This window comes from Leptodactylus fuscus, chromosome 1 (assembly GCF_031893055.1).
Source record: "Leptodactylus fuscus isolate aLepFus1 chromosome 1, aLepFus1.hap2, whole genome shotgun sequence".
NCBI lineage: Eukaryota > Metazoa > Chordata > Amphibia > Anura > Leptodactylidae > Leptodactylus > Leptodactylus fuscus.
Genome location: NC_134265.1, coordinates 172,955,184 through 172,967,185, shown reverse-complemented (window position 1 = coordinate 172,967,185; position 12,002 = coordinate 172,955,184). Strand labels below are relative to the sequence as shown.

At 39.2% G+C, this 12,002-nt stretch overlaps 1 protein-coding gene across 1 annotated transcript in view; it reads right to left on the bottom strand.

Annotated features, from left to right (window-relative positions):
* The window catches only part of MLLT3 (MLLT3 super elongation complex subunit), a 166,651-nt gene that overhangs the window by 84,291 nt on the left and 70,358 nt on the right, over window positions 1–12,002 (bottom strand). The window lies entirely within an intron of this gene.

Genomic DNA, 12,002 nt, shown 5'->3' with positions numbered 1-12,002 from the left:
ACCTAATAGTGATGTAATAGTATGTCATGGTGTTAAAAGGAGTGTGCCACCTTCCCTAAGCATTTTCAGCAGTCACCACTATGTTACAGAGCACAATACCTTTCTTATGTATGTCACTTTGGTAGATTTGGAGAAAATAACACTTTGAAGTCTTATGTGAATTAGGTTACGAGCCCTGCTATTGATTCTCAAGTGGGATGGATAATGTCATAACAGTGGCAGGATCATCTCTCACTACATGGGGTGGTGTAGCCAAGAGATGGTAGGCAAAAATGGCAAGAGAAGTGTTCCCAAGGAAAATGAGCCAGGTCCACTGTACCACCTACCTAGTTTGCATAAGACTCCATAGTTGGTTTTCTCCAAATCTACAAAAGTGACCTACATAACAGAAGTATATTTATCACTGCAATGTGCCCTGTAACATGGTGGCAACAATCAAATCTACTTGAGGGAGCTAATAAGACATAGCATTACATTACATTTACAGTATTTTGAGAATGCCAAGTATCACCAACATTTAGCATCAGATTCAGAACTGAAATCACCGGTTGTTGGCAACAGGTCAATCACCACACCACCTTCACTACTTTCCACTACAGTCAAACCTGGACCTTTCATACAAAAAGTTCTTGATAACACAGGTTTACTTCAATGAAGGTTTTCAGTGGATCGGAGGTTTTGCAGGTGCATTATATGTAAAGACAGGAAACTAAAAGGCCACATCTAGAATGTAAAGTTCAATGAAACTGGTGATTATTATTGCACCTTGTGAAAGAAGCGCCTGCAAGCCAAATAACTGTTTCCATGACAAGTTACTGCTTTTGTAACCTTAACTCATACATCCTACTTACTAGGGTCATGGAACCTCCATGGGAACTCTAACACCAAAGAGTTAGAGCATTGGAGTTAGAGAAGGAGCACTCTGTTTTCATATCAGAATCCAAAATGTCTTCAGTATTCAACAGTAAGGGCTCGTTCACACAGGACAAGAGAGGGCAGATTTTGATGCAGGATCCACCTCAAAATCCAGAGGTCTATGTAGACCGCTAGCGTTCTTTTTTCCACTAGCGGTTTTTTTTTTTTTTCCCGCTAGCGGAAAAAAGAAGTGACATGACCTTTCTTTAGGCAAATTCCACCTCAGGAAATCAATACAAATCAATGGGAGGAGGAAAAACCGCTAGCATTTTTTGGCAAAAAAAACTCCTCAAAAACCGCCAGGTAGTTTTTTCAAGGTCCACTCACTGTGCTGGAGGAAAAAACTGAAACAAAAAATGCCTAAAAAATGCTACAAAACTGTCTCATGTCAAAAAAAATGGTACAAAAAAGGTTCCTAATTCCTTAAGCGGATTTTTTCCTGACCAAATTCCTCGACCACCCTAACGTGTGAACTAGCCCTAAGCATATACAGCATTTAATAGAGAGCAGATCATCTGCAAACCATAACAATAAAGAAGCTAATTTGTAATTTACAATAGAGTTCAACAACACAAATAAAGACAGTATCTTGGCATATAATGTGCAGTGCTAGTGTCACTAGGTTCACACTATATGGTTCCGACGATTTTATACTGAAATCAGCAGAGAGAACAGACCTGTTTGCAGGATGTTTCTCTCTGCCTATTTTAGGCGGAATGGGGGATGGAGTCCCTGAATACTAGCTTGAATTGGGTTTTACAATACTTCATTCACAATGGCGGAAAAAAAAAAAAAAAAACTACAAGAAGTTCCTGAAGATTTCTCCCCAAAAGCAGCAAATAGAGTTAAATTAAAATACTAGATTATGTGGGAGAAACAGACTAAGTTTGACAGGCAACATCTGTTTCCTAATGCTTTAAAAGAGCTATCTACTTTCCAATATTGATAGTTTATCCTTAGGATAGGTTATCAATATTACATCTGTGGGAGTTCTGTCTGTTGGGCAGCAAGGCTACAGGTTGCATTGCGGGAGTAGAGCTGCTCACTTGCAGTACAAAGTGTAACAGCAGCTTTACGTACTGCAGTACTGTCACACTGAAGTCTATGGGGCAGCACTGCAGTCCCTTATACCACTTCTACACTGCATACAATGAGTGACCAGCATGGCTCTCCACATGTAAACATTATCAGGCGCTGCGCTGTTCCAGAGCAGCTGATTTGCTGGAGTATTGGATGTCAGACCCTTGCAGTTATAAGGTTATATAGAACAAAAACCTTTCAAGCCATCCCTTTCTCTAGATCAAATGTAAACAAACTAAAAAGCAAACACACACATTAGGTATCCATTCCTCAGAAAAAGACTGAGCTTTTGATATGTAAAATTATTTATCCCATATGTGACTGCAGGTTGAGCCACCATCTTTTTCAGTTGTACCTTCCCAAAATGAATGAAAAGAAATCAAAACATCACACAATTCCAGTATAAAGAAAAATGTCAGACACAGCTCTGACATTATATATATTTATATATATATATATATATATATATATATATATATATATATATATATATATATAGGCTGCATATGTAATTCTGTAAAAAGAAAATAGCACAAATGATTTTTTTTAAACTCCGCCCCCTTCTTTCCAGCTTCATAGTAGTGCCATTAAAATGGCAGAATTAGGAAGTACAATTTGTTACACAAAAAATAAGCAGTCGTACAGTTCTGTGAATGGGAAAATGTTAACGTTTTTGTATGCTGGTTCTCTTTTCTAAAAATTGCTCACAATCCGCATATTAGACGGATTTGTATGCCAGATTACTATTTGAACTGAATATGGTGTCACTCACCAAATGCAGTTTGCCTGAAGCACTCTATTAGACCACGCTGTGTCTACTATTATAATGGGTATAGATTCTTAATGTGCCAATGCATGTGAGCGCTAAGTCAGCCAACTTTGCCAAATTTCAGCACAACTCATTATATTGTACTTATTATGCGATCACTAAATGCCCCATACTAAACAACTTACTATAATTATACAACTAATGGGCTGCTCCAACAGTTATTACTTGATAAATAGATATAAACATGTAGAGTAATATTGATCCTTATATCAAATTTAAGCGTTAAGGTCTATTAGATTCTGTCATCCAGGCTACAAGCAAGAAATACGTATGGCATAGATTCACCTATTAGTAGCCCTAGTGCTACCAAAAATTATAGTTAAAATAGAAACACCTTATTTTATATAAAATATTGTTAAAGTTTGCAGTGTGGTACACAAAGCTGTGAAGTCAGAAAATAGTGCTTTTGCATACTAACGCCACAGCCCTGGTGGTACAGGGTGCATTGTCTGCAGCAGAAATACCTGGTTACAGCTGTTGAGTTTTGTGTGTTCATACAATATATATGTTACATGATACAAATATTCAAAGTGATACATGTTTGTATATAGCAAGACAGCAACCCAAACCTACAAAGGAACAAATAAAGTGAAAGTGAACCTCCTTACTAAATGAACTGAACACTGAACTCCCTTTAGCACTCCACATTGATAAGAAGGGGTCATGTTACCTAGAACAAAGCATGGCTGTATTTTATATAGCAGAGGCTTATCACACTAAGCCTTTGTTTTATTCAACAGAGACTGAGGGGGTTGGCAAACTTCCCAAAATGTAGCAGAAAGACCTGGTTTATATACAACAGTATTTATGGGTTTTACAAAGATTACCCACTATCTGATAAAAGGAATACTATGGGAACATGTCTGGAAGTGGAACTGCTCAGACATATTTACACTTAAATTCAGACTGTCCTTATCAGATCATAGGTAAGACCATGAGCCATTAGAGCAACAAGCTCATCCACGCTCCTAAGTGCCTAGAATATTACTTAGTGATGTCTGCACAATACATCAGGGAAACAAATGTGTGAGGTCTACAAGGATGTATACAAAAGCTGCATTAAAAGAAGAAAATCCCCACCAAACACCATCACGTTAAAGAAAACCAGTGACTATAAAGAAAGAACTGTTAGCTTGATGCGAGTCATCTGTTACACTTGCTGACCGCAGTAGAACCTATTTTCAATCCACTAATGTATATTGCATCCATAGGAGAGTTAATTAGTATCTGATCCGTGGGGGTCCGACCCCCTAGACTAAAATAATAGGAGCAGAGCTGCAGTCTAGTCCGCTGTGTAGACGTAGCACCAAAGTATCTTCAGGTGCATTCAGTGTAGTGTCCCTGCCTAATAACTTGTCCAAAATATAGAAATTATGGTAAATGGCAGACCATATAAAATCTCCGAATGAATGGACAAAATCCAATAGCAGCCCGTCAAGGTAGAAAACTCTCACCACTAAAATGGTAGAGAAAATCTTAAACTCTCCAAAATATTTTGTAACTTAGGGGGCGTTCACACTACCGTCTGTGTCCGACAGGTAGTGTCCGCTCCTAGTGTCTGTTCAAAATCTGTCACGGACATTAACAGCGGACACTAGCTGTGTCCGTGACACCTGTCATTCATTTAAATGGCGATCGGGTGCGTTCTTTTGCACTCCGTGCCTGTCCTTCCCTGTCCGCATGTAAAGATGTCCGACTTTTCAAGCGGACAGAAAAACCCGACATGTAGGTTTTTCTGTCCGCTTGAAAAGTCGGACATCTTTACAAGCGGGCAGTGAAGGAAGGGCACGGTGTGCAAAAGAACACACCCGATCGCCATTTAAATTAATGACAAGTGTCACGGACACAGCTAGTGTCCGCTGCTAATGTTCGTGCGAGATTTTGAACGGACACTAGGAGCGGACACAGACTGTAGTGTGAACGCCCCCTTAGAGATGCAAAAAGTCTTTCATTTGGCGACAAATTAAAATATGGTTATATTCATGGAAAAACCCTTTAAGCCCCTCATATACTTGCATCAAGATGTTCTGACGACCAATGAACATTATCTTCTCCGCATATATGATGCAATCTGTTTACAGACAAGCATTTTTTACTTTTGTCAGCGGATATGTTGCAGGTTTACATGAGAATGATGGTGCCCAAGCTGTGACGGAACAGTACAATACCTCTCTCAACATCATAAATTACTTATTTTATTTTGCTGTAGAGTAATAACTACAGTTGTTTTTTCAGTATTTTATTCAGTAAGCATATTTGCTAAAATTATATGACAATTAGATTATTCCTTCTAAAATAGCTTACATTTTGCTTACATCTACTAGAACACCATAGAAAATAGTTCCTTTTTTCAGCTTTTGGCTTGAAGAAATGATCAAAGGGATTTTTTCACATAATTTCCCATCAGATAATAGAAGCCATCATTACATCTAATGTAATAATCTTCTGTTATGTTTTGACGTAAGTAATAGGTGCTAGTGGTCTCACTTTTCACCCTTGTACTTGCTAGGTCATTCAAATGAAGGCTTACACTGTTCAGGTCTGTCAGGGGTCCCAAACAACAGAGAGGAGGACAGCTAAAGCAGTGTTAACACACAGAGCCCTGCAGACCCCATTGACTATAAATGGGGTCCGTTGTTTTTAAACTGAATCTAGCAGAGGAGAAAGTTTTCCTTAGCCGATTTTCGGCTGATTCTTCGGAGCTGATATGAACGTACTTCTACACTTCTAAATGTTAAAAAAAATAAAAAGTTACCAACTGCAATATTGTTAGAGACCGCTACAAGATGAAAAGTTCTTGGTCATTTATATTTTGGATTATAATTGTGTTACATTTTGCCTTACACCGATTCAACTGCCACAAGTAATCTAGGTTCACACAGGCCATATTTATACTTTTAGGCTACATTCACATGGCGGGTACTAAAGAGGAATTCCTCTTCATTGTCTGCTGCTGTACTTGACTGCAAGCTACCTGCCACAGGATGCCAGCGAAGGACATCAGCATTTCGTTGAATGGGCCTAATCAGCAAGGAGTCTTGATCCACAAAATCTGCAGCAAGATTGAGCAGGACGCTTATTTTTGCAATCTGGACAGAATTTGCTACGGATTCGGTGGCGGAATCTGCACATAACCCACGTCAAATTCCTCAGTGTTAACGTAATCCATGTCAGTCTCATAGCTGGGAATAGGATGTGTGTATACAAGTGATTTTTAAAAATATTATTAATGGTAAAGTCTGATTCATGTGTTCTTAATATCCCTTCATTGAATTGCAAAATATCATCATATAGTAAAGCACATAACGTTATTATATGGAACGGAAAGAAAGCTAGCTGACAGTGTACCTATATTCAATATAACGCAACGTAACTTTCCTGAAGATGAAAGGCAATTTCTAGAAATTCAGCCACACTACTTTTATTATTGGAAAAAGACCCTAAACATTGGATTGCAAATGAATAAATTAAAAACAAAAAATCTGCAGACTTCTAGACTTCTGTGAATGCAGGACAGACACACATGGTAGACATTAAAACTCCTGTGGGAAAATCAAAGCTTATTGATGTAAAGGGCCAAGTGAGGGGAGGGGGCCACTTTAAACAATATCATTGAAGAAAAATGCTCACTCTGTAAGTGTTTCTTCAAATGGTCTTTGACTGTGGCAACAACATTTTCAAAAATATCGAATTCTACGTGAGGGTCATCTGGGAACACTGGATTACTGCCATGCTTAAAGGTCCAGTGGTAAGATTATTACAGAATGAACAAGCTGCTATATAACATGGTGGCCCCTCTGTCTTACAAAGCAATGACTTGTGTTAACTGTCTAGTTCAGCCAAAACAGCAAAAATGACAGGTCATGATACCATGGCTTTTACACAGCTAGGTAGGAAAAAAAAATCATTGTGCGACTTCTCAGTCACACATTGTATCATTATTATACATTAACAAAGTACAAAAAAACTAAAATGCGGACAACTCGAATTCATAGCCAGCCAAAAGCTTAAAGGGGCTCTATCAGCAAAATCATGCTGTATGAGCCCCACATATGCGTGACTAGCCTTTAAAAAGGCTATTCAGGCACCGTAAATGTTATTTTAAACCACCCGCCCGTTTTCAAATAAAAACTATAAAAACATATATGTAAATCATACCTGAACGTGCACGTTGGGCGGTCGTGCACGATCCAACGTCATCTTTGGTCCCACCTTCCTCTTCTTTCTTCTTCCAGCGATGTCCTCCTGTCCTGGCTCTTCTCCGCCTTCATCTTCTTTTCTTCCAGAGTGAAGAATTTCACGAGCGTACTGCGCATGCTCACGTAGTTCTAAGGGATACTTAGAAATACAACAAAAATGGCGTCGGCGCGTGCGCAGTAGTGCTCCGGAGGGAGCGCTACTGCACACACACGGGATTTGAACACAATCCGCCGGAAAAACAGAAGATGAAGGCGGAGAAGAGTGAGGACAGGAGGACGTCGCTGGAAGAAGAAAGAAGAGGAAGGCGGGACCGAAGATGACATCGGATTGTGCACAACCGCCCAGCGTGCATGCAAAGGTATGATTTACATATATGTTTTTATAGTTTTATTTGAAAATGGGCGGGGGGTTTAAAATAACATTAGCGGTGCCTGAATAGCCTTTTTAAAGGCTATTCACGCATATGTGGGGCTCATACAGCATAATTTTGCTGATAGAGCCCCTTTAACATACAAACCAAGATTAAAAAATGCTCATCTTTCCACATGAATGAGAAAACACAGGCCATGACATACAGTATGAACTTTTAAACTACTTTTCATTTTCTGGCAGTATTTGTGCCAAATTTTGTAATATACTTTATTAGCAAGTTTTGGATCCTTTCTGTGAAATCCTTCATTTTCTCACTTTCCCTAGTTTCTGTATTATTCTGCCACTCACTGAAGGTTACAGTGTATGGAGAAAGGGCTTGGAGTATGAGGCGGTGTAATATGTAGAGAGAATGAGGGTAGGGAGGGTCACTTCAAGCAGTTATGCCTCACACATTAACATATACAAACTTGCGCTTGGTAATATTTCCAGAGATATCACTGGTATGGAAAACACACTCGGGATTAGGATATTTCTATGCAGCTGCATAGCACATATAATATAAATACCACCCCCACCCCACCCCCAATACAGTAACATTCAGTGAGAGGCGGGAACAGCTCTTAATACAGAACAAGGGAAAGAGTGAAAAAATGCAGCAGTAACTATACGATGCTTTAACTTACATAAGTGATATTGAGACTATTTTTCATAACACATTATACTCTATGTTAGTGGGAAATATTGATCAATATTTCCATATGAATCTATTAAAAATAAAACTTTAGTTTTGACGGAGATTATTAAAGGCCTTTAAGACATTTGGGAAGTTTGTTAACCCGTTAAGCATTTCATGGGAATTAAAACAATACAAAATTTAGACTTTTTTTCAATAGTACATTCATTTTGTCCAAAAATTAATATATTCACAATGGATTAGGAGTATACAGTGTTGGCCAAAAGTATTGGCACCCCTGCAATTCTGTCAGAAAATGATTGCAAGCACAAACTCTTTGGTATTAACATCTTCATTTAATTTGTCTTCAATGGAAAACCACAAAAAGAATTGTCAAAAAGCCAAATTGGATATAATTCCACACCAAACATAAAAAAGGGGGTGGACAAAAGTATTGGCACTCTTTGAAAAAGCATGTGATGCTTCTCTAATTTGTGTAATTAACAGCACCTGTTACTTACCTGAGGCACCTAACAGGTGGTGGCAATAACTAAATCACACTTGCAGCCAGTTGAAATGGATTAAAATTGACTCAACCACTGTCCTGTGTCCTTGTGTGTACCACATTGAGCATGGAGAAAAGAAAGAAGACCAAAGAACTGTCTGAGGACTTGAGAAGCAAAATTGTGAGGAAGCATGAGCAATCTCAAGGCTACAAGTCCATCTCCAAAGACCTGAATGTTCCTGTGTCTACCGTGCGCAGTGTCATCAAGAAGTTTAAAGCCCATGGCACTGTGGCTAACCTCCCTAGATGTGGACGGAAAAGAAAAATTGACGAGACATTTCAACGCAAGATTGTGCAGATGGTGGATAAAGAACCTCGACTAACATCCAGACAAGTTCAAGCTGCCCTGTAGTCCAAGGGTACAACAGTGTCAACCCGTACTATCCGTCGGTGTCTGAATGAAAAGGGACTGTATGGTAGGATACCCAGGAAGACCCCACTTCTTACCCAAAGACATAAAAGAGCCAGGCTGGAGTTTGCCAAAACTTACCTGAGAAAGCCAAAAAACGTTTTGGAAGAATGTTCTCTGGTCAGATGAGACAAAAGTAGAGCTTTTTGGGAAAAGGCATCAACATAGAGTTTACAGGGAAAAAGAGGCCTTCAAAGAAAAGAACATGGTCCCTACAGTCAAACATGGCGGAGGTTCCCTAATGTTTTGGGGTTGCTTTGATGCCTCTGGCACTGGACTGCTTGACCGTGTGCATGGCATTATAAAGTCTGAAGACTACCAACAAATTTTGCAGCATAATGTAGGGCCCAGTGTGAGAAAGCTGGGTCTCCCTCAGAGGTCATGGGTCTTCCAGCAGGACAATGACCCAAAACACACTTCAAAAAGCACTAGAAAATGGTTTGAGAGAAAGCACTGGAGACTACTAAAGTGGCCAGCAATGAGTCCAGACCTGAATCCCATAGAACACCTGTGGAGAGATCTCAAAATGACAGTTTGGAGAAGGCACCCTTCAAATCTCAGGGACCTGGAGCAGTTTGCCAAAGAAGAATGGTCTAAAATTCCAGCAGAGCATTGTAAGAAACTCACTGATGGTTACCGGAAGCGGTTGTTCGCAGTTATTTTGTCTAAAGGTTGTGCTACCAAGTATTAGGCTGAGGGTGCCAATACTTTTGTCCGGACCATTTTTGGAGTTTTGTGTAAAATGATCAATGATTTGACTTTTTTTTTCATTCTCTTTTTTTTTTTTTTTTTTTTTTTTTTTTTTTTTTCCATTGCAAGCAAAATAAATGAAGATATTAATACCAAAGAGTTTGTGCTTGCAATCATTTTCTGGAAGAAAATGAGTATTATCTGACAGAATTGCAGGGGTGCCAATACTTTTGGCCAACACTGTGAAATGCATCTCACAGTTTGATGTGCAATTTCTTCATAAGACAGAAATTGGGCGTTTTTGATGGAAGAAGAAAACATGCCTGAATGACTTTCTCTTCTTCCATTTGAAAAGTAAACAAATAAGAAGTAAAGGCTTGTTTTTTCACATTAAAGCCAATATAGACAAATGCCATTACCTCCATGTCAAAAAAACGACATAAAGGGATAATACAGATTCGCAGAACGTGGTAGGCGAGACACGGATAGGGGTTTGAGGCATATGTATAGCATGCGAAAGGGCCTTGCGTTAAACACATGGCTCAAGCCCCCTCCATGGCCTTGCACGCCACATTCTGCATACACCAGTCTTAAGAAATTTTCCCCATTGTGTACGGTCTACAACTGTCATTTTACTACTTTTCCAAACCATTGCCGGATCAGAACAATAGATTAAATAGCGGAAATGTCAATCTAGCCTAAACAGATACATATCTTTTTGACAAATATCACCATCTGTACAGACACTGAAAGAGCAATAGATATTTGTTCTGAATGTAATACATTATTTATACTCTACTAAATTAACCATGAAAAAAAATCTATTGTCATTCATTTAAGGACCTTTCACAGAGGATGATGATTGGCCAAATGAGCGTTCCTATAAATGTAAATAAGGCCAGTGTGTAAAAGGTGGCCTGAAAATTGCAAAATGAAAGGTTTCAACAGCCTTTAGATGCCACATTTAGTAGTGACCATGGCAACAAAATGGTTTTTAACACTAAGATGCTCTGCACTGTCCCTTTTTTCCCCATGACATGATCAGTGAACACCAATGCATTTTTAAAGGCAAGCTGGGGGCTTATCAAGGCCTCTAAATTTGCCATTACTAACCCTATTCTTCTGGCAGTAATACCAAATGCAATGGCAAGCGGAGAGCTTATGAAAGCACATGGACCCAATAGACTATAATGGGGTCCATGTGCTTTCCGCGCGGTGTCCGCATGGAACTTGTGGACAGAAAAGTACTTTATGATCTACTTTCCTCTCCGCATGACTTGTGCGGACACCATGCGGAAAGCACACGAACCCCATTATAGTCTATGGGGTCCGTGTGCTTTCACTGCTTACCGCTTGTCAATGTGTTCGGGAGTCTGTATGAGGGGTCCCCATGCAGACTCCCCAAACGGATTACCGAACGCAGATGTGAAACAGGCCTAAGTAGTGTCAAGGTTTCTAGTGGCAAATGACTTTTTTCTTATCTCATTATGCAAAACCCCTTCATCACAAGCTAAATTAGACACTAAAAGGAGGGCACTGCAAAAACAAGAAAAACCATCTAGTTATTCAAAATAATGCAAATACACCAAAATGAAAAATTAAGTAAATATTTCTATAATGATTCCAATGTATACTACTTTTGCAGAAAAAATCTAACACAACCCAAGTAAATCATATTTGCAAGCATAAGCCAGACATGACTGGCAAATCCACACAGCTATACAAAATACTGGCTGGTTTCCAGACTTGGCAACCTAGAAATCTACTTTCTACTAATTCTAGAGCGCGTTCTCTCGCCTTTGACACATCAATTATCTCATTGGTTTGGTTTCACTTAGCATATGGTAAACATAAGGAGGAAGGAAGTGTTGCTGGAAGCTGAGCCAAGTATATTGCAACCAGCATGCACCAAGTAGGAAGCGACACTCATTAAGTGGAATTTCTATTACTAACTATTCAGATTTTATGAAGAATAAAGGGTCACTATAGAGTGATGCAGAAGTCCAATAACTCATCTGGCCATGACAAATGGTTTCATTGAGACACAGTGTTTATTTGCTTTCAATGAGCGCTGAATGCATTCTAGTGCTATTCAATCATCTGCAAGGGTGCTGCGAAGCAAAGTAATGATATATTATCTCGCTTGTGTTGTGGAGACATTGAAGCTTAAACTTTTTCTAGATGTGCACACTTCAGGGCTCAGCCAGGGTAAATATGGTCCAATTTAATTTCACAATGATGAGGAGAAATGCAACGAATGCTGGCATAA